The sequence below is a fragment of the Hyperolius riggenbachi genome, chromosome 3 (genome assembly GCF_040937935.1).
Source record: "Hyperolius riggenbachi isolate aHypRig1 chromosome 3, aHypRig1.pri, whole genome shotgun sequence".
Classification (NCBI taxonomy): domain Eukaryota; kingdom Metazoa; phylum Chordata; class Amphibia; order Anura; family Hyperoliidae; genus Hyperolius; species Hyperolius riggenbachi.
The window spans coordinates 174219310-174243203 of NC_090648.1; the positions used below are offsets into that span (position 1 = coordinate 174219310).

Here is a 23894-nt window from a genome sequence, read left to right on the forward strand (position 1 = left end):
TGGGCACATATACCCCTGGCTACCTATTCTGGGCACATATACCCCCTGGCTACCTATTCTGGGCACATATACCCCCTGGCTACATATACTGGGACATATATATACCCCTGCCTACGTATACTGGGACATTTACACCCCTGCCTACATATACTGGGACATATATACCCCCTGGCTACATATACTGGGCACATATATCCCTGGCTACATATACTGGGAACACTGGCTGTTTGTCATTATGTGCATTTAGTGGTGAAAAGCTGTCTCTTTTGTGCATTTACTGGTGAAAAGCTGTCTCTTATTATGTGCATTTACTGGTGAAAAGCTGTGTCTTATTATGTGCATTTACTGGTGAAAAGCTGTCTCTTGTGCATTTACTGGGGAAAAGCTGTCTCTTATTATGTGCATTTACTGGCGAAAAGGTGTCTCTTATAATGTGCATTTACTGGTGAAAAGTCTCTTATGTGCAGTTACTGGTGAAAAACTGTCTCTTATGTGCACTGGACCAGTACTACTGGTGAGGACAGTTAGTGACATGGCTATGTACTCTGTAATGTGCTGCAGAAGATGTCAGTGCGATATAAATACTATAAATTTTTTTTTAAAAAAAGCCCATTGCTTAGCCCCACTCTACATAAAAGTACGCTTCTGACTCCGCCCCTAACTCCACCCCTAACCCCACCCCCTGTCCGGTTTTCTCCATCAGCCGACCTGGCAACCCTATCAGGTGATCACACTTTTTCTAAGCAAAAAGATATTTAGAGACATTTGCATTGATGCATAAGAAAGGTTACTGCACTGGCAAGCAAACCTGGATGCATGGAAGTCAGCTGTATGCTAACCCTCTCTACTGGCACTAAATACAAAATAAGGCTACACAACTAGAAGAGGGCAACAGGCAGCGGCTACTTATTACGCACTCTTTACCTCTTTATTATGCCAGACTGTTCAAAAATCCGCAAGAAGTGAGGACACAACAACAAAAAGTTTATTTGCATCTGAAATCCTGGAATCTGTCCACGTTCTCTCATTTTCTGTCACATCAAGAGTCTTTAATGCCTGATACACACTATGAGATTTTCAGGCAGATTTATTGTCAGATCGATAATTTCCAACATGTCTGATCTGATTTCCGATAGTTTTCCGTTTTCTGTTCATCTCCATCGAAAAATGATTGGAAATCAGATCGGACATGTTTGAAATAATCGATCTAACAGTAAATCTGCCTGAAAATCTTAAATTGTGCACCAGGCATAAGGTACTACTCATTTCCCAACCTATCCAAAGCTTAAAAGACAACCTTAAAGTGTACCTGAGATTGTGCCATAGGAATAAAATATTCCTCCAGCCCCCTCCGGCCTGATCGCTCCCACGCCGTCCTCTTCTGACTCACGTTCGCCCACAATTGGCCCCGGAAAATCCATCAGTCGGGGCTAGTTGACGCAGACACAGTTCGGCCAGGTGCACTCCTGTCTCACTCCCGTCGCCAGGAGTGTTCTGCACAGTAGTACCGTGCAGACACAGAGCGTTCCCGGTGACGTGAACATGGCGGGAGCAGGCGCGCTGCCAGGCCGCACATGCGCAGTTGGCCTCGAACTTTCTGGAACCAATTGCAGGTGAATGGGAAGTCAGAAGAGGGTGGCGCTGAAACAATCAGACCGGAGGGGGCTGGAGGAAGACCCAGGTATATGGTATGTGTACATTTTATTCCTGTGGCCCCATCTCAGGGTCACTTGAACCTAAAAAAAAAAAAATACCTATGTGGAGGGAAGGTGTCAAATCTGGCTTGCGGAGCTATCAAATTTGGCCCGCAAGTGGTTTCTCCACTTAGCATTATGTTTGGCTCACTCTAGACTACCAGGGAAGCTATATGGGGAGGCAGGAGGAGCACTAGACAGCAGGGAACTGCACAGGGGAGGGAGGCCACCAGTCAGTAGGGAACTGTATGGGGGAGGAGCCACTAGACAGCAGGGAACTGCACAGGGGAGGGAGGCCACCAGAAAGTAGAAAACTGTATGGGAAAGGAGGAGCTACAAGATATAAGAGAACTGTATTGGGGAGGGAGGACCACTAAACCCCAGGGAATTTTATAGAGGAGGGAGGACCACTAAACGCCAGGGAATTTTATGGGGGGGAGAGTTATGACTACTAGACACCAGGAAACTGTATAAGAGGGAGGGGGGCCACTAGACACCTAGTAACTTTATAAGGCAGGGAGGTGGCCACTAGACATTGAGGTTGGCCCACAACTTGGTCCCAGTGTTTAATTTTGTCCCACTTTGTATTTGAGTTTGCCACCGCTGCCTTAGTCTTCCCGTTCCTCTCTGCTTCCCCTCCTTCCACTGCCGCCGGCCCCCGTTCCAGTCTTACTCTTTAATGTCAAAGAGGCCTTTGGGCATCCTCTAAGGGCCACTGAAGTGCTCAGTTCTCCAAGTACTTCCAAAGACGGGCAGCTCCGTACTAGAAGACCTGAAGCAGCGGGCAGGAGATTTGAACATGGGCCTGGCAGTGGAACGAAGGGACACAGAGAGGAACAGGAAGGCTATTAGGGATCCAGAGCCTTCTCTCTTCTGAGATATCTAACTTCTTGTTTTAGCAGGTTACAGCTGTCCTTTTTGGTTAGCGCTCTACAATACAATATCAGAAACATCCCGTGTAAATAAACCTTCTAGCACTGTTCCTATGCTGTCCGCAGACCAGTCCCATAATCCCTTGAGGTGAGTCATTGGACAGTAAGGCCCACCCTGGTACACACAATATGGCCGCAAACTGTCAGCAGCTGCTGCTCATTACGCCTTGCAGTCACCTTCCGCTGTCAGTCCCACAATAATTATGTAGCTCAGAACAATATAAATATCATTCATCTTCGGTCTGTGGATCCACACACACTGCACATTCCTCTTCACACACAGGCCCAACAGGGAGATGGAACATGACAGCTATCCTCTGATTCTTCTTCAAGGACTATTATCACAAAAAAATGTAAAATGTAAAATGAATGTAAACACATATAAATAAAAAGCAGGTTTCTCCCAAAGTAAAATGAACTATAAATTACTTTTTTCTACTATGTTGCTGTCACTTACAGTTAGTAGCAGAAATCTGACAGAACTGACAGGTTTTGGAGTAGTCCATATCCTCATGGGGGATTCTCAGCATGGCCTTTAAAAAGACACTCCCTGAAAATAATTTTTATAGCTCATTTTAATTTCGGAAAAACTTACTTCTTATTTGTTTGTGTTGACATGTATTTTAAATATTACCATTTTCGCGATAGTGGTCCTTAAAGGGGTCGTGGAGCTGCACATCACATGACATAGCATGAAAACTGATGTATCCTTCACATTTCTCCTGCATCTAAGGGAAGGGAATTCTATCCCACATGTGCAAGGAAAGTGTGTGGTGTGGGGGGATAAGACTGTATGGCTCCAGCAGCACAGGGCTGATTCATTCCTATGGCAGGGTCAGGTGCATGGACAGCAGTGTGACACGTATATTATTTAGGTTACTCATGTTTACATTAATTATCTTGATTTCAGCATCAGACTCACTTCCTATATCTGTATATTTTGCAGTATATTGGTATGTAGCCCTGCCCTCCCAATGATGTCACAGCCTAGGCTATTTAAGTATGCAGAATTCTCCTCACAGGGAGGTATATGCAGAGTTCTCCCAGAGAGGAATCATTTTCACTGACAGGACTGTCGGTAAACAAGCATTCTGCAGAGAAGCACCTGACAGCAGTAAAGATATCTCTACCTGTGATAAATTTCAGAATGAAAATCGGGGTGAGGAAAGATTTTAAAATGGGCAAACACTGACCAGATACGGTAATTTATAAAGTTATATTGTACGCTATTTTACTAAAGGTGCCCATTAACGGTACAATTTTTTCACTAAAGACCATATTTCGATGCGATTTTCACGATTGAAAATAATCGAAAGGTAATTAGTGATTGTTCATTTACTGAACGATTCTTTCTTCAAATTCCATCATAAAATCCAACTTTTGGAACGATTTGATTCTATTCAGCAAATGACCAAAGAATCATTCCATATCAATTGCCTTCATAAACGGCAAATTTTCTATACAATTTGATCAATAAAATCACATCGAAAGATTGCATTTGGTGAAAAAAATGGTACCATTAATTGGAACCTTAATTACCATATATTCAGTACAGTTCCGTTTAATATTGATCTACTCTAAAGCTAGTTTCCCATGTGTGCGGAGGTACACGCTAGATCGTGATTGTTGGAAAACGAGCAATCCCCGACGGTAAGTGATAAATGAACGTTGTTGATGCACATTTTAATTAAGTAACGGCATGACGATGGTCTGCCAATCGGATCATCACCAGAAGCGCAAAGATAAACCTCCGGAAGTGTGACATTTGTCACACTCGTCTAAACCAATCCTCCGGGACCAGTGGCGTAGCTAAGGAGCTATGGGCCCCGATGCAAGTTTTACAATGGGGCCCCCCAAGCACTCTATACATGACAATTGATACGGTGCACCAAAACCTGCCAAGGACAACCACAGTGTCAGAGGTGCAAGAAGGGGATGGGGAACAGTTTGTTAGGGATCACTACTATTCAAAGTATCTCTAGAAGTGATTATTACCAGCACAGGACCAAGAGAGAGCTAATACTGTATTTGAGGGAGGGCCCTTCGGGGCCCCTCTGGCCCAAGGGCCCCGATGCGGTGGCTACCTCAGCACCCCCTATTGCTACGCCCCTGTCCGGGACAGATTGGCCTGCATGGACAATAATCGTTCTTTTACCATGATTGGGACACTTTTTATACACAATTCCCGCCTGACCCGTCATTTATCGTTAGTTTGTGATGACAGCAGCCTAGCTTGTATACCCATCCCCACCCATAGGGGTACCTAACCCTTTAACCCCCCCCCCCCTCCCGTGGTGCCTAACCATTAACCACCTCCCCTAGCAGAGCCTAACTCTTGACACCCTCCCACCCCTGCCGCCAAGCTGTAATTAGCAGCAATAGCTGGAAATTTGGGGCTAGCTACTATTTTATCATTGCTATTTTATCGTATAACAGTGCCATGTATTTCATGGCACAGTGGGCGCCCCTTTTGCCCACTTCGCTGTAGCAGGACACATGCTGATTGTTTGCAGTTTAGCACACGGAACACCAGTTTGCACACAAAGTCCACATTATCTCTCTTGCTGCATTATGAGGAGGAATGGAGTGGCTGAGGGTGAGCAGTTTGTTTGGCACAGACTCACAGCAAGCCAGTGTGCTATGGTGTTGAGCTGCAGCATGTCATTTGAGAACATTAAATGAAGCAGAGTAAATTGTCAGGTGCTGTGCGATCATTCCAAATCAGGGGGTGGGGCAAATCCTCACACAGGCAGCAAAAAGTCAGCAAAGGCAGCAAAAAGTCTAGAACCAGACCTGGCCATACCTCCCAACTTTTTGTGATAAGAAATAGGGACACTTAAGCCACACCCTTAATCACGCCCCCGGCACACCCCTAGTCACGCATACCATAAAGACGAAATAAAATACGTTATTTTATCATTTAATCCACACTGGTCCCTTCTATCCTGGTTTATTTTCCTTCATATTAACATTTGAAAATAAGAAATATATCAATTTAAAGAGTAGTAATAAACTTTAGAGTCAATTAAACACATTTGTCAGTAGATAAAACCAGGGCTGTGGAGTCGGAGTTGGAGTCGGAGCAATTTTGGGTACCCGGAGTCTGTGATTTCCTAAACTGAGGCGTCAGAGTAGGGAGTCGGAGTTGGATGATTTTTGTACAAAATCCACAGCCCTGGTAAGTATTACACTAAGGAGTCGGAGTCGAGAAGTTGGAGCCATTTTGGGTACCCAGAGTCGGTGATTTCATAAACTAAGGAGTTGGAAGACTTTTGTACCGACTCCACAGCCCTGGAAAAAATACATACATTATACAGCCTGACAGTATATGCTGTGCCTAGAATTAATCTTTTACTAATAGATATAACATATATATTACAGTATAGTATATACAGCACTGGCAAAGTGTGCTTAATCGCACAGCTCCACGTCACCAGCGCGAGGCATCTACATCACCTGCAGGACGGAACAGGGCCGGCGCGTCAATTAAGGCAAGGGGGGCAATTGCCCCCAGGCCCCAGAATCCATAGGGGCCCCCACGCATCTATTGCCCCTTTAAAAATGTCTGTAGTGGCCGCCGGATGCTGTGGCCTGAACTGTCAGGGGTGCGGACGGTGTTGGCTGAGGGGAGTGAGGTGGCCAGGAGTCGGGACATACATTACTTGATTCTGCCTGGGGCTGCGCTGGCATCATGGTTGCCATGGTTACTCTTCGTCCTCCAGCAGTGGCGCTCTCTCCTTGGCGTGACACGCAGGCATGTGACATCATGCCAGAATGTACATGCCTGTGAGGAGGGAAGAGGCTCCCTGCTAACTCGCTGGAGTGGAAGTCGCAGCAGCTGGAGCGATCAGCGTATCTTGAAGAGTGGATTACAATGTTCCACCTCCTGCAGCTCCCCCAGCTAATGGCACCCTGGAGAGCAGAGCCACCACTCCTGGCAGGAGGTTGCTACCACCTAAGCCAGGCAAAGAATGTCCACTTATATATGGTACATGCAATGTAATTAAAGTGGGAACACCCCTTTCAGACTCTCTTTAGGGGAATCAGAAAATTTCCGGTAGTTTATTGCAGCATGTAAGTCGGGGGCACAGCCTTGAATTTTAAACTAGCTAGAGATGAAAAGGCTTGTTAGATCAAATGAGTGCTAACCGCGAATGATGGCCTTGTCTGGCCCCGTAGTTGGCTCACAACAGACACATGTGGTTCTGTTATGGAGGACAGAGTTCGGTGTGACAGGAGCTGTCACTATAGGTGATGAAATGGTGACCACAGTATGATTAAAGAAACGCTGCAGTGACATATAGTGGAATGCAGTAAATTATTCAGGATACCCACTTTAAAGGTTATTCTCCTGGTTTCAGCATCAGAAACACTTCTTATAGCTATCTATGGCTGTGTACTGGTATGTAGCCATACCCTCCCAGTGATGCTTAGCCTAGGCTGTTTAGCAATGCGGAATTCTCCTCAGAGCATTCTAGGTCACCAGGCATTATTTGCACTGAAGTCTTCAAAACAAACTTTCCACAGAACTGCAGCTGACGGCTAAAGATGGCGCCACCCGTGATAAATTATTTCTAAAAGCAATTTTGTTCATTATTTCATTAGAGTGCCTCTTGAATAGACGGGATGCACCAGTTTTACTGAACACAAATTAATTTAACTTGGACCTGAATTCAAACAAAAAATATTGCCCAACAGTAAGGTTGCATTAGTTATGTCATAGCTCCCAACTGTCCCTCTTTTGGAGGAACAGTCTCTCTTTGGGATCCCTGTCCCTCTTTCCTCCTCCCCTCTTTCCCCGTCCCTCTTTCTATGTAAATATATATTTTTCACTACTAATAAATGTGTTTGATTGACTCCAAACTTTATTCCCATCCTTTAAATTGATATATTAATAATTCTAAAATGTTAATATGAAGGAAAATGAACCAGGATAGAAAGGATCAGTGTGGTTTGAATTATAAAACAACCTATTTTTCTCATGAAATCTTTATGGTATGCGTGACTAGGGGTGTGATGGGGCGTGATCAAGGGTGTGGCAGGGGCATGGCTTAAGTGTCCCTCTTTCTCATCTCAAAAAGTTGGGAGGTATGGTTATGCTCTGAATCAGAATGATACTATTTATTGTCTAACTACAATCCTTGGCTCTAGTCTACTTCAGGGAACCCAGCACAATTCCTCAAGGGGAGCAGTTCTCCAATCACAGTACTCTCTTACAGCACTAAGCGATGTGATTGGCCAATTAGTGTGGATGTAGTTTACTACAAGCCTGAGGGCTGACTATGATGGGAAGGGCGAGGGGGGTAGGAGGCCCCCAACTTACCTTTGCCCCGGGGCCCCCATGCTGCTTAAACCGGCCCTGGGGCTGTGAGAGCCTGTGTGTATATTGCGAGTCTGGGGACTACAGTAGTTTGGCTGCTAGAAGGGACAGGGCGGCTGTAAATGGATGCAGGTGGCTGCAGACAAAGCTGCACGTGATCAGAGGCGCTGCTGCTGCATATGGCAGGCTGCTTAGGTAAACACAGTACAATAGGGAGTTTAAAGGGGAACTGAAGTAAGAGGTATACGGAGGCTGCCATATTTATTTCCTTTTAATCAATACCAGCTGCCTGGCAGCCCTGCTGGTCTATTTCTCTGCAGTAGTATCTGAATAACACTAGAAACAAGCATGCAGCTAGTCTTGTCAGATCTGACTTTAAAATCTGAAACACCTGATATGCTGCATGCTTGTTCGGGGGCTAAGGTTAATAGTATTAGAGGCAGAGGATCAGCAGGGCTGCTAGGCAACTGGTATTGCTTAAAAGGAAATAAACATGGCAGCCTCCATATACCTCTCTCTTCAGTTCCCCTTTAATCATCAAAGCAAGGTGACTGCTGGGTACATCCGTGACTGCAGGGTAGGCCTGTGTTTATGGCACAGGTCACTGCAGGGAAGAAGTACTGTCCACAGCAGGCTGCCTGTGCTGCTCACCCCAACCCCCGACACTACAGGCGAAAGGAGCCTTCCAAGCTTCCTGATACTGCCTCTGTAGTATGGCTGCAGGGCGCCTCTCACTGAGCAGACAGGTGTGCTTTCCCCGCCAGGCCAACAGCCCATACTGGTACTTTATCTAATCTAATGGGAACATGATGCATGTGGGTGGCACAGTATCAGTCAGTGCCAGTGCAGAGATGGTGCCCATACCAACCACATCAGTGCCAGTGCAGAGATGCTGCCCATAGCAACCGCGTCAGTTATATCAGTCAGTGCAGAGGAAAGCATATAAGTGAAACTAGATTTTCAAAATCCATATTTAACCACTTGAGGACCACAGTGGTAAACCCCTCTAAAGACCAGGCCAATTTTTACTAAAATGGCCACTGCAGCTTTAAGGCCAAGCTGCAGGGCCGCACAACACAGCACACGATTCCCTCCCCCTTTTCCCCCCACCAACAGATCCTGGTGATTGGCTGTCATAGGCTTCTGCCTATGAGAGACGATCGCTCTCTAGTGCCCCAGGGGGACAGCCAGACCACACGGCTGTCCCCAGTACATCGCTGCTGCTGATCGCAGCACTGTACACGGTAATTAAGACGGCGAATTTGGCGTCTAAGTCTTCCAAGCTTAACCACTTGAGGACCCACCCTTTACCCCCCCTTAAGGACCAGCGCTGTTTTAGCTGATCTGTGATCTGTGCTGGGTGGGCTGTACAGCCCCCAGCACAGATCAGGGTGCAGGCAGAGCGACCAGATCACCCCCCTTTTTTTCACCACTAGGGGGATGATGTGCTGGGGGGGGGGGGGGTCTGATCGCTCCTGCCTGCCTGTGTGTTGCGGGGGGTTGGGGGGGGGGGATACCTCAAAGCCGCCCTCCGCGGCGAAATTCCCCCCCTCCCTCCCTTTCCCGGAGATCCGAGGCTGCACAGGAACGGATCTGTCCTGTGCAGCCTCTAACAGGCTCCTGCCTGTCATGTGACAGCGATCCCCGGCCGCTTATTGGCCGGAGATCGCTGATCTGGTACAACGCTGCAACTGTTAGCAGCGTTGTACGAATGTAAACAAAGCGGATTATTTTCGCTTGTGTTTACATTTAGCCTGAGAGCCGCGATCGGCAGCCCCGCAGGCTATTCACAGAGCCCCGCGCCGTGAATTGACAGGAAGCAGCCGCTCGCGCGAGCGGCTGCTTCCTGATTAATCAGGCTGCAGCCGGCGACGCATAACTGCGTCGCTGGTCCTGCAGCTGCCACTTTGCCGACGTGCGGTATGAGTGCGCGGTCGGCAAGTGGTTAATAGGATGCCGAGGCATGTTCTGCGCACAATGACATGCCCCTGTGTCCTTCTATTGCCGCCGCTAATCCCCCCATGGCTCCGTTGTCCCCTCTGAAAATAGCACCAGGCTAGTCGCTAGCCTGCTATTTACCTGTAGCTTGTCAATCATCGTTCTCCATTACATCCCCCCGCCACTCCCGCCTCCGCTAGCTTCCTCCAATCGGAAGCGAAGCGCTTAGTTTGGCACAAGCTCTGTGTACCCTTGGGCCTGATTCATCAAGTTGCGCTACTTAGCAGCGCAGCTTAATGTGAAGGAGCGCCTGCTTTGTCTACCGCGCGTAACTAACTGGGGGTGGTCCTGTCCAGTATCGTTACCGCGATACTTCACTTGCAGCCGCTACTATGTTAATGTACATAGTTACAACTATGTAAATGAACATAGTAGCAGCCGCAAGTGAAGTATCGCGGTAACAATACTTCACAGGACCACCCGCAGTTAAAATGACGCACTTTTCTATGTAAGCAAAGTAAAACGCAAGAAAAACTCATGTGCAAAATGCAAACGCTAATGCAATTAAAACGCACTCAAACGCTAATAAAACGCATTAACGCATATGCAGCAAAACGCAACCTTTCACGCATCGCCTAGTGGGTTCCCAACCCTCAATGAGAGATTTGGACAGTGCTAATAATATTAGAGGGTAAATGATTAATCGAAAATTAGGTGTGTGCACAAGGCTATTGTGCCATGTTTACGGCTAGGACCCACTAGGGTGATTTTGGCAGTGTTTTTTGGATCGCCGGTGATAAAAAAAAAAAAAAAACTTCTTTGCCAACGTATTTAGGGAACCCACTAGTGCTATTGCAATTAGAGTTAATCACAATCGCATGACATGCAACATTTCGGGCGCTCAATGCATGTATAGAAGTGCTGCAAAACAGTTTTCAAAAAGCAATTTTGCAGCTATTTGGTGGCTGAGTGTTTAGAATTTTAAATAAAGCTAATTATGCTTTCCGGATGTCTCGATGTCTGGCTTCTGCCCATAGCCCCGCCCCTAGCAGAAGAGATCACAGACGCTTCTCTGATTGGTCCTAGAGAAACACCTATGACCTCTTCCATTAGGGGGCGGGGCTACGGACAAAAGCCTTTTATTTAAATTTACCCCCAAATTGCTGCGAAATTGATTTTCAAAGTGATTTTGCAGCGTTTCTATACTTAGCATTGAGCGCAAACACACTCAAAATGCTGCATGCCCTGCGATTACGATTAACTCAAATTGCAATAGTGGGTTCAGCCCCATTTAGATACATTGGCAACGTTTTTGGGAATCGCTGGCGATTGTCGGTGATCCCAAAACACTGCCAAAAATGCCATAGCGGGTCCCAGCCCTTAGGGTCACTTTATGGCCGGGTTTACATTGGCAGCTGATTACAAGTGACACACTTTAATTGATCAGTTGTTCTGTGCTCTCTCTTCCAGATGCTGTGCATTTTCATGCGCTTTTGTATGGACAAATACATTGCATGCAGCAGTTATAATGCATAGATGTAAGCTGAGCCTTAAGCCAGGTACACACTTTGGCCAATCACTGACCAATTTCACCATATCGGTGTAGTAATGAGAGATTACTTAGACAATCTGTTCATAGTATTCAATATCTGTTGAAACTCATACTACATGGAGGTGATAAAATTGGTCAGTGATTGGCCAATCAAGATTGAAAGGGTGTACAGGGCTTTGGGGAAACATGGAAAATTCCTTCACCTGTGCAGGGCATTAATTGTACATTGCGATATAGCTGAAAGCAGCTGATTCAGTGTAAACCAGCCCTGCATCTTTGTGTTTTTAAAGGGACCCTGAACAGTCAAATGTTAAATTGGTACTTACCTGGGGCTTCCTCCAGCCCAGTCCCTCCTGGGAGAGGAGCCAGGAGGACACCGGGGGACCTTGCAGCCTATGGTGGGCTGGAGGAAGCCCCAGGTAAGTACCAATTTATTGTTTTATGACTGCTCAGGGTCCCTTTAAATAAAAGCTTTTCACAAATCACAACGCGCTGCTGCATGTACTTTTTATGCATTTTGGCCCAATACATACAAATGTGCAGGAAAATGCACAGCGAATAAAACAGAGTCCGGAACAACGGATCAATTAAGATGCGTTGTCTGCCGGCAGTGTAATTCTGCAGCTCTCATATCTGTTTAGCTTCTGCAAAATTCAGGTTCAGCCTCACAAACCCAGAGCCGACATTTTCATAGGGGAAAGCTGAGGGCACCTGAGCCCGCTGCCACACCCCCAGGACTCCCCAACTTTCTTGTACTCTGCAGAGTTTTCAGCTGCAAAGTGAACACACCTGTCCGGCCGGCTTGCTCCTCCGTCAGTATGTGTGCTCCCGTCTTTCCTCTAGCTGCCTCTTCATGGCATATCATTACATAAGAACACACGGTGCAGACGCGCCCCTGCAGAGAGGAAGACAGCAGTGCAAGGACTGATGGAGGAGCATGTCGCCGGTCAGGTGAGTTCGCTCTGCAGCCAGTTAGGGGACTCGGGACCAGGGAACCTTGTAAGCAGTGCTGGTTCCCTGGCAGCCCTGTTGATCATATGGCATAGTATCTGAGTGAAAACCCTGGAATAAGCATATGGCTAATTCAGTCACAGTATCTGATCTGCTGCAGGCTTGTTCAAGTTTTAAAAGTATTAGAGACACAGGATTAGGAGGACTGCCAGGCAACTGGTATTGTTTAAAAGGAAAAATATGGCAGCCTTCATATACCTCTCAATTCAGGTTCCCTTTAATGGTTATTGGGGGGCATCATGCAGCCTAATTAAAGGACAACTGAAGTGAGAGGGACATGGAGGCTGTTATATTTATTGCCTTTTAAGCAATTCCAGTTGCCTGGCTGTCCGGGTGATCCTCTGCCTCTAATACTATTAGCGGTAGACCCTGAACCTGCATGCAGCAGATCAGGTGTTTCTGACTATACTTAGCGCTGTCCATCTGAAGAGGCTGACATGGATAGTCAGTGAAACATGTCATGGTTTCAGCGCTCTTGAACCACCCGCCCCAATTGGAAAAAACCCTCATTTGGACTAACTTTTCAAACGATATGGGACTGGTAACTATAAATGGTTCATCTGTCTTATGTTGCAATATTGATGGAAGATTGTGTGGATATACCTCATGTGAAGATATCTCCCCTTGATTATGCTGTTTGGACTGCGAGTGGGTCCTCCAAAGATGATAATTACGCTTTGCCTTGCATGTGCTAATCCTCTGCTTTGATGTTGCAATACTGATGGAAGATTGTGTGGATATACTTTATGTGAAGATATCTCCTCTTGATTATGCTATTTGGACTGCGAATGGGTCCTCTAAAGATGACAATTACGCTTTGCTTTGCATGCGCTAATCTTTTGCTCTGATATAAGAACTTTTCATCATCTGCATGCACATGCTATTCTCTGATGTTGTCAAGCTGCGAGTGAGACTATTAAGCATGTGAAGGGGAGTCCTTCTACTGATATACCTACTAACCCATAAGTTTCTATAACCATCTTTTCCAACTTTGCCAACATACGCCAACATAAAGAAAGAAGTGCGCAGACTAGAAAGGAAGTGGCGAAAATCTCAGAATTCAAAAGATAAACACACCCTTGTCTCTCACCTGGAAAGCTACCAAAATGCGATCACCAAGAAAAAATCCTCCTACCTATCACAGGAGATCGCAAAGGCCGCCAACAGACCAGCCCAACTATTCCGCACAGTTGATAGACTATGTAATCCATCCTGTCTAAAACCCACTATAACTCCCTCAAAGGAGCTATGTGAGAAATTTGCTTGCTACTTTGCTGAAAAAGTATCTTCTATTCGGTCTCTCATTCAGTCCACAGCACCCAAGACTCATGCAACTAATGGAAATAGCTGCAAAAACAACCTAACACCCTGGACTGACTTCAAAAGTATTAGTGAGGAAGAGATCTCAGACATCCTCTGTCGTCTCCGCCAGACAACCTGCGACCTGGACCCTGGACCAACTAAACATATGCTGAAATGCCCTGACCTGCTTGGTCCAGCATTTCACAAAATAGTAAATTGCTCTCTGCAAGGAGGGAGGTTTCCTACCTCTCTAAAAGAAAGAATCATCAAGCCCCTTCTTAAAAAACCTTCCATGGATCCAGATGCTATGAGCAGCTACAGACCTGTCTCCAACCTCCCCTTCTTAGGTAAAGTTATTGAAAAGGCTGTCTATCTGCAACTTGAAACCAGGCTGTCAGTAAACAACATCCTGGACCCTCTACAATCTGGCTTTAAGAAACACCACAGCTGTGAAACAGCCCTCATCCAAGTCTGCAACGATCTGCTCATGGCAAGGGACAGAGGGGAATGCTCCATCCTAATCCTGTTGGATCTCTCAGCTGCTTTTGATACAGTTGACCATAAAATCCTGCTTAACAGACTGCAGGAGTACTGTGGCATCAGTGGATCAGTCCTCCAGTGGTTCAGATCATTCCTGACTGACAGAACACAGAGAGTATCCCTAGGACCTATAATGTCCAAACCTGCACCTCTACAATTCGGAATGCCACAAGGATCAATCCTATCCCCTCTGCTGTTTGCAATCTACATGTTGCCAATCGGTACACTTATCCAACGACATGGCCTGACGTACCACTGCTACGCCGATGACACACAGCTATACCTGTCCTTCAAACCTGGTGGAACAGACCCTACCCCAAAAATAAACTCTTGCTTAGCTGAGCTTCAGGCATGGATGAATGATAACTGGTTGAAACTGAATGCTGACAAAACTGAGGTCCTGTTTGTCCTAAGCCAGTGCTCGCCATCAAAACAGCTCTATCCTAAAGCAACACCAATCAGGATTGGGAATTCAGACATAAACAGCTCCAACCTTGTGCGCAGCCTTGGCGTACTAATCGATGGGGAATTGAGTTTCAGAAACCAAATTTCATCTGTAGTTAAATCTTCCTTCTTTCATCTGAAGAACATTGCAAAGATTAAACATCTGATTCCCCCAGAGGATCTTCAAACCCTAGTCCACGCCTTCATCACATCACGGCTGGACTACTGCAATGCCCTTTATGCTGGCCTCCCCAAAAAGGACCTGCGTCGCCTGCAATTAGTGCAGAATGCTGCTGCCAGATTGCTAACAAACCAGCCTCGCCACTGTCACATTACACCGATCCTTCGCTCACTGCACTGGCTACCAGTAGAATGGAGAATACTCTTCAAGATTGGACTGCTGACATTCAAATCCCTGCACAATCTGGGCCCTGGATACATGAAGGACTTGCTGAAGCTGCACCACACCTCTCACAACCTCAGATCAGCAAGTTCTATAAACTTGGTCACTCCCAGAGTGCACCTCAAAAAAATCTGGAGACAGAGCCTTCTGTCATGCTGCCCCTACTCTTTGGAACTCCCTACCACACCCAGTAAAGACAGCACCATCCCTGGAGCTATTCAAATCCAGACTGAAAAGCCACCTGTTTAGCCTGGCATTTCCAGATTTATAAAATTCTTCCTCTGTACCACGATGGTCGGAGCCATGCTTATGCGCTTTGAGTCCCACGGGAGAAAAGCGCTTTACAAATGTTATTTGTTGTTGTTGTTATACGCAACAAGGAAGTTGTTTGCTTTTGTGTTTCCACTTGTTGTGAAGATCTTATAAGTACACTTTAATACCAGGACTTCAGCTTTTTTGTGCTGATTCCCATTTCTTTTTGATAATAAGGAGGACTGCAGCCTCCCTGGGGTATCTTTTTGTGGGTAGGGTGGTTCTGGTTTTAGGTCCTTTTATATGACTTGTATGTGCAGTGTTATTTATGTTGTGTTGTTTATGTTTTTGATACTATAATAAAAGTTTTTGGTATGCACCCAAGAGCCAATTTTTTCTTTGTTATATAATTGTTCTATTTTGTTGGCACGGTGCATACTTTAAACATTAATATCGATGCTAGGCACTTTAAGTTGATATTATTTATAGTTGAATATTCTGCTTCATGACTTTCCTTCTTTAGTGGTGGCATAATGTTTCTGACATTATTGTCAGATCTGACAGATTGGCTACATGCTTGTTTCTGGCTTGATTCAGACACTACTACAGCCAAATAGACCAGCAGGGGTGCCAGGCAACTGGTATTGTTTAAAAGGAAGTAAATCTGGCAGCCTCTAAATCCCTCTCGCTTGAGTTGTCCTTTAATTATGTTATATGTGGACATGTTGCTTATGTAATTTGTGATCATGCAATTGCAAATGTTTATTTTGAGAATATAGCGGTTTAAAGTGAACCTAAAGCGAAAATAAAAAAAGTAACTTACCTGGGGCTTCAACCGACCCCTGCAACCACCCTGTGCCCACGCCGTGATTGTGCAATGTTCCAGTCACCTGCGTGCCCCTCTTTCAGTCAGACAACCTAGCCAGTCAGTTGCCCCTGTGCATGCGCCGGCCGCTCATATCCTCCATAGCGCTCCCATTGCCAGGAGCATTCTGTACATACAAAGTATAGATTTTTCTGCACTACACATGCGCAGAGAGCTCCTGTCCACAGGGGTGCGATCAGGAGGCACATGGACCGGAGCTGTGCATCCAGCTGAAAGAGGGGCGCTGCGGGTGACTGGAGCATGGCAGGATCACGGCACGAGTACAGGGCAGCTGCAGGGGCTGCTAGAAAACCCCCGAGAAGTGAAACTGTTTTCTTTTTGCTTTAGGTTTCCTTCAGGCTGCATTTCCACTTGTGCGGTGCGAATCGCCGCTGTAAAAATTCGCATGCGGATGCGAATTTCGCATGCGGGTGTATGCGAATTTTCCTACGAAGTCGCATGCGAATTCGCATGGATGACGATGTATGCGAATTTAACCATGGCAGTGCTGGTGTGCTTTTTCCATTGTTTCTTCCATTGCTTTTTCCATGAAAATTCGCATACCCAAACCGCATGCAAATTTCCTATTAAATGCATTGTATGCGATTCGCATAGCGGTATGCGAATTCTGATGGCTCTGCCATCCGAATTTTTTCTGCACAGAAAAACGCACAGGAATCCTGACAAGTGGAAACAGTCCCATTCACTTGTATTGCTATGCGAATTTGCATGTGATAAACGCATGCGAATTCGCGATAGTGGAAATGAGCCCTCAAGGCCCTTTTCCACAGGCTGCTGAACTGCGCACTCAGTGAGCAGTTACCCAGCAGCAGTGAGCAGTTACCCAGCAGCAGTGAGCAATTGCCAGGCAGCAGCACGCAGTTGTGAGAGTTCGACAGTCTTTTCACTGCCTATCAACTGCTTGTGGAAAAGAGCCCTTAATCACCTGATTTGGAGGACATACTGATGTTATTCAGGGGACACGCTACCTGTCATTTAAAGTGACACTTAAGTGAAGAGGTAAAAAAATTGTATATATCCTCCTACTCCTAAAAAAATGACTTTTAGATATCTCACAGTTTTATGTTGTTATGGTTCAAAACTTCAAAAAGCAGATTTATTGTTTTGTCTCAGCTGAATGTAATCTGTCACTGTGTGTAAGAGTGCTGAAATATAAGAACTATTGACTTTGGTTTATTTCTATCCTGTCCTGGCAGAGAACTGGGCTTCCTAGAGTAAAGTAGTTTATGGCTGTCCGCGTCCGCCCCTCTAATGTATAAATGTGCCCCCCCCCCCCCCCCAGTGTGTGCATTTATACATTACCTGTCCTGTAGCAGCCTCCGCGCAGTGTCCGTAACCTCCGGGCAGCTCTCTGTGCATACCACTGGCGCATAGTGTCTGACGTTACACGCTATGCGCTAGTGGCATGTACGGAGGCCACCCGGAGGTTACAGACACTGCGCGGAGGCTGCTACAGGACAGGTAATGTATAAATGCACACACTGGGGAGGGGGCACATTTATACATTAGTGGGGCAGTGGTGTCGTTGCTCGTTCCAAAATCGGCCACCGTAACGCCGGCCACCCGAGCAACCAACTTTCAGCCCGAAATCGGTCGTATCATCGATCGGGACTGCACTTGAGGGCACCAATTTTCAACCAATTCGATAATAATAATCGGATTGGTTGGTCAATTGGCTGTCAAAGTCGCCTGCAGAGAAAGAAAATAGGTGCTTCTGTTTTTTTCATGCACACAAATTGGGAAGTAGCCCATTGATTTCAATAGGCTGCAATTCTGAATTTAGATTTGTGCATGTGAAGTCAGGCACAAAAACCCCTAATGGAAACAGGGGCCTTAAGGTATTCATTTCTTTCTGCTTTGTTTCACTCAGAGATGGTCTTTCATACCTTTATTTCTCAGAGACAATGTAGTCCTCAGTGTTTCTTGTTTCTGGTGAGCCAGGGGCTGCATCCAAAGGTAATGATGTAGAGCCCTATAGAGTGCCATGGCAGATTTGTATGTCCCAGAATGCCAATGGGATGAACATTGTGGAGCGGCCTGGGACAGGGAGAAGAAGAGGAGGCTGGTCAGGTGATCACACTTTTTCTAGGCAAAAACAGATATTTAGAGACATTTGTATTGATACAGAAAAAAGGGACAGCGTTGGCAAGCAAATCTGGATGCATGGAAGTCAGCTGTATGCTAACCCTCTCTACTGGCACTAAATACAAAATAAGGGCTCGTTTCCATATAGTGCACTTTTATGCACACTTATGAAAACGCAATCGCAGGGACAGCAGACAGTGCATAGATTGCAATGTCTGCCGTTTCTAATCATGCGCGGTGATTCAGCGCTAATTTGCTGTGCATGGTTTGCTGCATTTCGGGGCGCTTTAGCCCGTGTTCCCATTCAGTAATAAATGGGATCGCAAGCCCCGCCCACCCACCGGGAGTGATGCGAAACCACAGGACTCTGCGCTTCAATGAAAACAAGCCTTACACATCAGATGTCTATCTAGATCTGAAGTCACTAAATGAAATATAAGTAACCAGAAGGGGGCTACATATTACACATATTACACACTCTTCACCTCCCTATCAGGGTTGCCAACCGTCCGTCTAAGGACGGGCAGTCCGTAATTAAGACATGAAATTTCCCCTGTCCGTACTGCCCGTCCTTTTGGGACAGGCGTCCGTTAAAATAACTCTCTGACACTGCTACTATAGGCAGCCTGGTCCCCTGCGGCTGCCCTGATAAAAACTTTTTCCCTTGCCCTCCAATCAGAAGCTTCTATTTTCCCCTTCCCTCCCGCCCACCAATCAGGAGCTTCTATTTTCCCCTTCCCTCCCGCCCACCAATCAGGAGCTTCTATTTTCCCCTTCCCTCCCGCCCACCAATCAGGAGCTTCTATTTTTCCCTTACCTCCCGCCCACCAATCAGGAGCCTTCTTTTTTTATGCTGGTGCCTTCTTCCAGCCAATGAGAGAGGCAGCCAGCCGACAGAGCTCGCCCTCCACAAACTCCGTCTACTGTAGCAGACAGTAGCACAACAGGTCAGGAGAAAGAACTGTTTACCATTCACAGCCGTGTTCTTTAGATCTCAGCCAACCAGGTATAAATTAGTGTAATTCCTGTGAGACTGTGTCCTCTGCTCCGGGGGTATATGACCTCTGCAGCCAGGAGCAGATGACACAGAATTCCTCTGCTTATGGTGTGTGTGACACGATGCAGAGCCCTGACAAGCAAGGCAGGGCTGCATGTCTCACACAATGCTAATAATGGATGAAAATCTGCCCTAAAGTAATGCTGTGCAACTTAGTGTACTATTGCTGTCTAGTATTGCACACAAAACGTTTGTTTTATTGTGAGGTGCATGTATTTTCTATTATAGTTACATAAAGGAGATACATAAATTATATCAGCCATTTCTCAGTGAATCATGTAATAGGAAATAAATGCACCTTACAATAAAACCTCACTGCACCACCAAGGCAAGATTTGGACATATGAAAAATGCCATAATAATCTACCCCTCTGAGGTAGATGGCTGACCAGGGTTGCCAAGCATCCATATTTAGAAGCAGTCTATCCAAATGCTCCCCAAAATCACTTGTCTGTTCTTACCTGTATTGTGTGCTCCTGCTGTCCCATGCACTTTCAGACAGCTATCCTATGCGCATGCGCTTGGCGTACGTGCTTCGCTGTCCTAGGTTGTTATTTGTGGGTGGTGGAACATTGTCTAATTTCTTTTAGGGTCACTTTACCTGTGTTTTAGGAGAGAACTTGCGTCCACTGTATTTGTGTTACTCTGTTACATAACAGTTAGCTCAGCCCACATCCTGTCATGGCCACACCAATTCTTTGCCACGGCGCGCATAAGCGCCGCACTCCTATTCTGGTCCAACCCCCCCAATCAAACGTGAAAAACCCAATGTGGCCCTTGAGTCAAAAGTTGGCCCACCCCTGGATTAGAGTAGACTGTGGGCTCCTCTGAGGACATTCAGTGGCATGATAATTTACTCTGTGAATTGCTGCCGCAGATTTAAGTGCTATTTAAATACCTAATAATATGGTAGGACATTAGACTATGACCGGATTAAATTGTGAGCTCCTCTGAGGATTGAGTGACATGACTATGTACCCTGTAAAGTGCTGCAGAAGATGTCATTGCTTTATACAGGGCTGTGGAGTTGGTACAAAAGTCATCCAACTCCGATGCCTTTTATGAAACCACTGACTCCAGGTACCCAAATATTGCTCTGACTCCTCGACTCCGACTCCACAGCCCTGGCTATATAAATATTTAAAATAATAATAATGGCCAGAGCTTAGAGCCACCCACAACTCTACTTAAAAGTGCGCTTTTAACTCCACCCCCAACTCCGCCCCCTGTCCGTCCAAAATTTTGAGTGTCCTGCTTTTTGGGGCCTTTTGTCCGTCAAAAATTAGAAAATAGGTTGGCAACCCTGCTCCCTATTATACCGGACTGTTGTAAAAGTGAGGACACAAACAACAATAAAAAAAAAAAAAGTTTATTTGCATTTGAAATTTTCAGTTGCTGGTTCCTAGATACAGTCTCATTTTCTGTCACATCAATGGCCTTTAAAGGCGCTACTCATATCCTAACCTACCCAAAACTTAAAGAGGCACTTAAGCTTCAAACCTCATACTGCATGGAAGTAGTAAAATTGGCCAATCAGAATTGAAGCAGGCATGTACAGGGAGCAGTCTTCATGCCCACTGCCCCCCCTCCCTATGTGCAATGCGTCAAAACTGACAGTGCAGCACTTAATGTAAATGAGCCCTAATAAGCATTGCAGGTGATGTTTTATGGCTCAGCAGCTGTGCAACTTGGATCTGAGATCTGCAGTGTGATACAGCTGAACCAGTAAGGGCTCTTTCACACTAGGAGCTGCCCCGTGCATTTTGACGGATCGCTCCTAGGCTGCGTTTAGAAAGGTAACATGAAAGCCTATTTGACTTTCATGTTAACTTTCACATTAGACAAAGCATTCCAGAGCAAATACGTTGTAACGCATCTGGGAGCTTCGTAACGTCCAGCCGCTGCGGTTTCCTGCCAGGTGAATTAGAACTACTGCCGCTAATCAGCGTCACACCGCAACTTCCCGCCGTTCACGACACAGGTCATAATGCGTGCACGAAATCAGTTCCTGCACGCGTTCTGTGATGTGGAAGAGCCCTAATGATTGCTAGAGTTCAGGGAAAGAGATGGAGGTGAACCCAGAGTTAGATAGCCCTCCTATAAACTGAAGTGGACTGTGTTATCAATATGAAGATAGTCCACCAGAACAACAAGTCCACAGTAACAGCACAAAGGTAATGATTGTAAACCTAACTGCAGAAACAAGTGTTAAATCATTGCATAAAAGCTGTGCTTACCATTTATACAGCCTGACAATATTTGCTGTGCCTAGTATTAATCTTCTATTAATATATTACATTCAGGCCCAGATTTACAACACATAGGCGCAGATGTCCTGACAGCCTAGACTCCACCTTCCATGAACCTACAAACACCTGACGAACTGCACCGCAACTATGCTGGCTGGCCCAGCTGTCACTTCTCCCTTACCAGTCATAGTTAGCTACAGGTGCCCTTTAGTATTAAGTAGCCAGAGCAATCCTTAGTATTAAGTGCCTAGTGGTGCCCCCAAGTATTAGGTAGCTAGAGGTGCCCCTGACTGAATGGAGATTTGGTCAGTGAAATGCAGAGACCCAGGTGATAGGAGTGAGCCGCCTTTCCATCATCAAACGCCTGTATGCACGTGCCTACAGTGCCTTATGGTAAATCCGCCCCGGATAACAGTATAGTAAGTAATGTTATTGCATACATTACATATAGCACTGCCCAGGTGAGCTGGAAGCGCGAGGCATCTACAACAGGTGAGGTGACCGGAAACACGACCTCCGTGGACACAGGACACAATTGACGTTATGTGCATGCGCAAAGCACTCCAAGACAAAGGCGTGCGATGAAGGACGTGCATTGCCTGGTCAGCTCCTGTACATTGTGCAAAATACCGCCAACCTGAGCCGACCAGGCAGGAAGAGCCTCAGGGTTTTTGGGATTTAGGTGAGTCAGTTTGGGTCATAGAGCCATCCACAGGATATAGATGTTCATTCTTGCCGGCATGAAGCATGAGACACACACGCAATCATGCAACAGACCCTTATATTTCTTCACTGCTAGCCGGATCAGTAGTAATACCACCAGGACTGCAGTATCAATACCACCAGGACAGTAATACCATCAGGCGACTATCTGATTTGATTATTATAATCGGATGAAAATCGTTGGCGTCAAATGCATGCCCAATTGATGAAGCAACCAATTTCGGGCCGACACAGTGCAAGATGCAACAGCGAGCTATATCGGGATGAGCGACTAAACCCCGTTTCCGCAATGTGTATGTATGTAATGTATATGTGCTGTAATGTGCATTCATACATTACCTCTCCTGTTTCAAAGGGCCCGTCTGTTTTCCACCGCTCTTCTATTAGCCGCATATATGCACAGCACGCCGGCAGCGTGTATGCGGCTATTTGAAGAGAGGCGGAAGACGGACGGGCACCGCGACACAGGACAGGTAATGTATAAATGCACATTACAGCACATATACATTACATACATGTATACACACACACGATAATAAGGCGTACTACATTAGAGGCGGACAAGCCCGTGAGCATGGTGGCACCATATATGACCTACACTTATGGCTCTAGGCCCCGCATATGACGCTCGCCCCAGGCCCCACGTACTCTAAGGCCGTCTCTGACTGCAGGGAAGAAGTACTGTCCACAGCAGCCTGCCTGTGCAGCTCACCCCAACCCCCGACACTAAAGGTGAAAGGAGCCCCCCAAGCTTCCTGATACTGCCTCTGTAGTATGGCTGCAGGGCGCCTCCCACTGAGCAGACAGGTGTGCTCTCCCTGCCGGCCAGCAGCCCATACTGGTACTTTATCTAATGGAAACATGATGCATGTGGCGCAGTGGCGGTGCAGCAAATGCAAGGTGAGATGCTGCCCATAGCAACCGCGTCTGTTATATCAGTCAGTGCCAGTGCAGAGATGGTGCCCATAGCAACCGGTCAGCTATATCAGCCAGTGCAGAGATGCTGCCCATAGCAACCAGTCAGTTATATCAGCCAGAGCAGAGATGCTGCCCATAGCAACCGGCCAGTTATATCAGTCAGTGCAGAGAAAAGCATAAAAGTGGAACTAGATTTTCAAAATCCATTTTTAAATAGAACCTGAGGTGGAATTTTGAAATCTTAATAGGACCAGTATTTACCTGTAGCTCCTCCATCATCCTCCATTACAGCCCCCTCCGTTCCCCGCCTCCGCTATCTTCCTCCAATCGGAAGCAAAGCGCTTACTTTGGCACAAGCTCTGTGTACCCTTGGGCCGGATTCATCAAGCTGCGCTCCTTAGCAGCGCAGCTTAATGTGAAGGAGCACCTGCTTTACCTACCGCGCATAACTAACTGCGGGTGGTCCTGCGAAGTATCGTTACCGCGATACTTCACTTGCAGCAGCTACTATGTTAACTTACATAGTTACAACTATGTAAATGAACATAGTAGCGGCCACAAGTGAAGTATTGCGGTAATGTATTTAAA

At 46.3% G+C, this 23894-nt stretch overlaps 1 long non-coding RNA gene across 1 annotated transcript in view; it reads right to left on the minus strand.

Annotated features, from left to right (window-relative positions):
- The window catches only part of LOC137563178 (uncharacterized), a 56367-nt gene extending 37388 nt beyond the window's left edge, over positions 1-18979 (minus strand). Inside the window, exons 1-2 of the long non-coding RNA XR_011030282.1 lie at positions 18845-18979; positions 18161-18311 (exon numbers count right to left, since the gene is read on the minus strand). This is a non-coding gene — a long non-coding RNA (uncharacterized lncRNA). The remainder of the gene's footprint in view (positions 1-18160; positions 18312-18844) is intronic.
- Positions 18980-23894: the final 4915 nt, after the last annotated feature.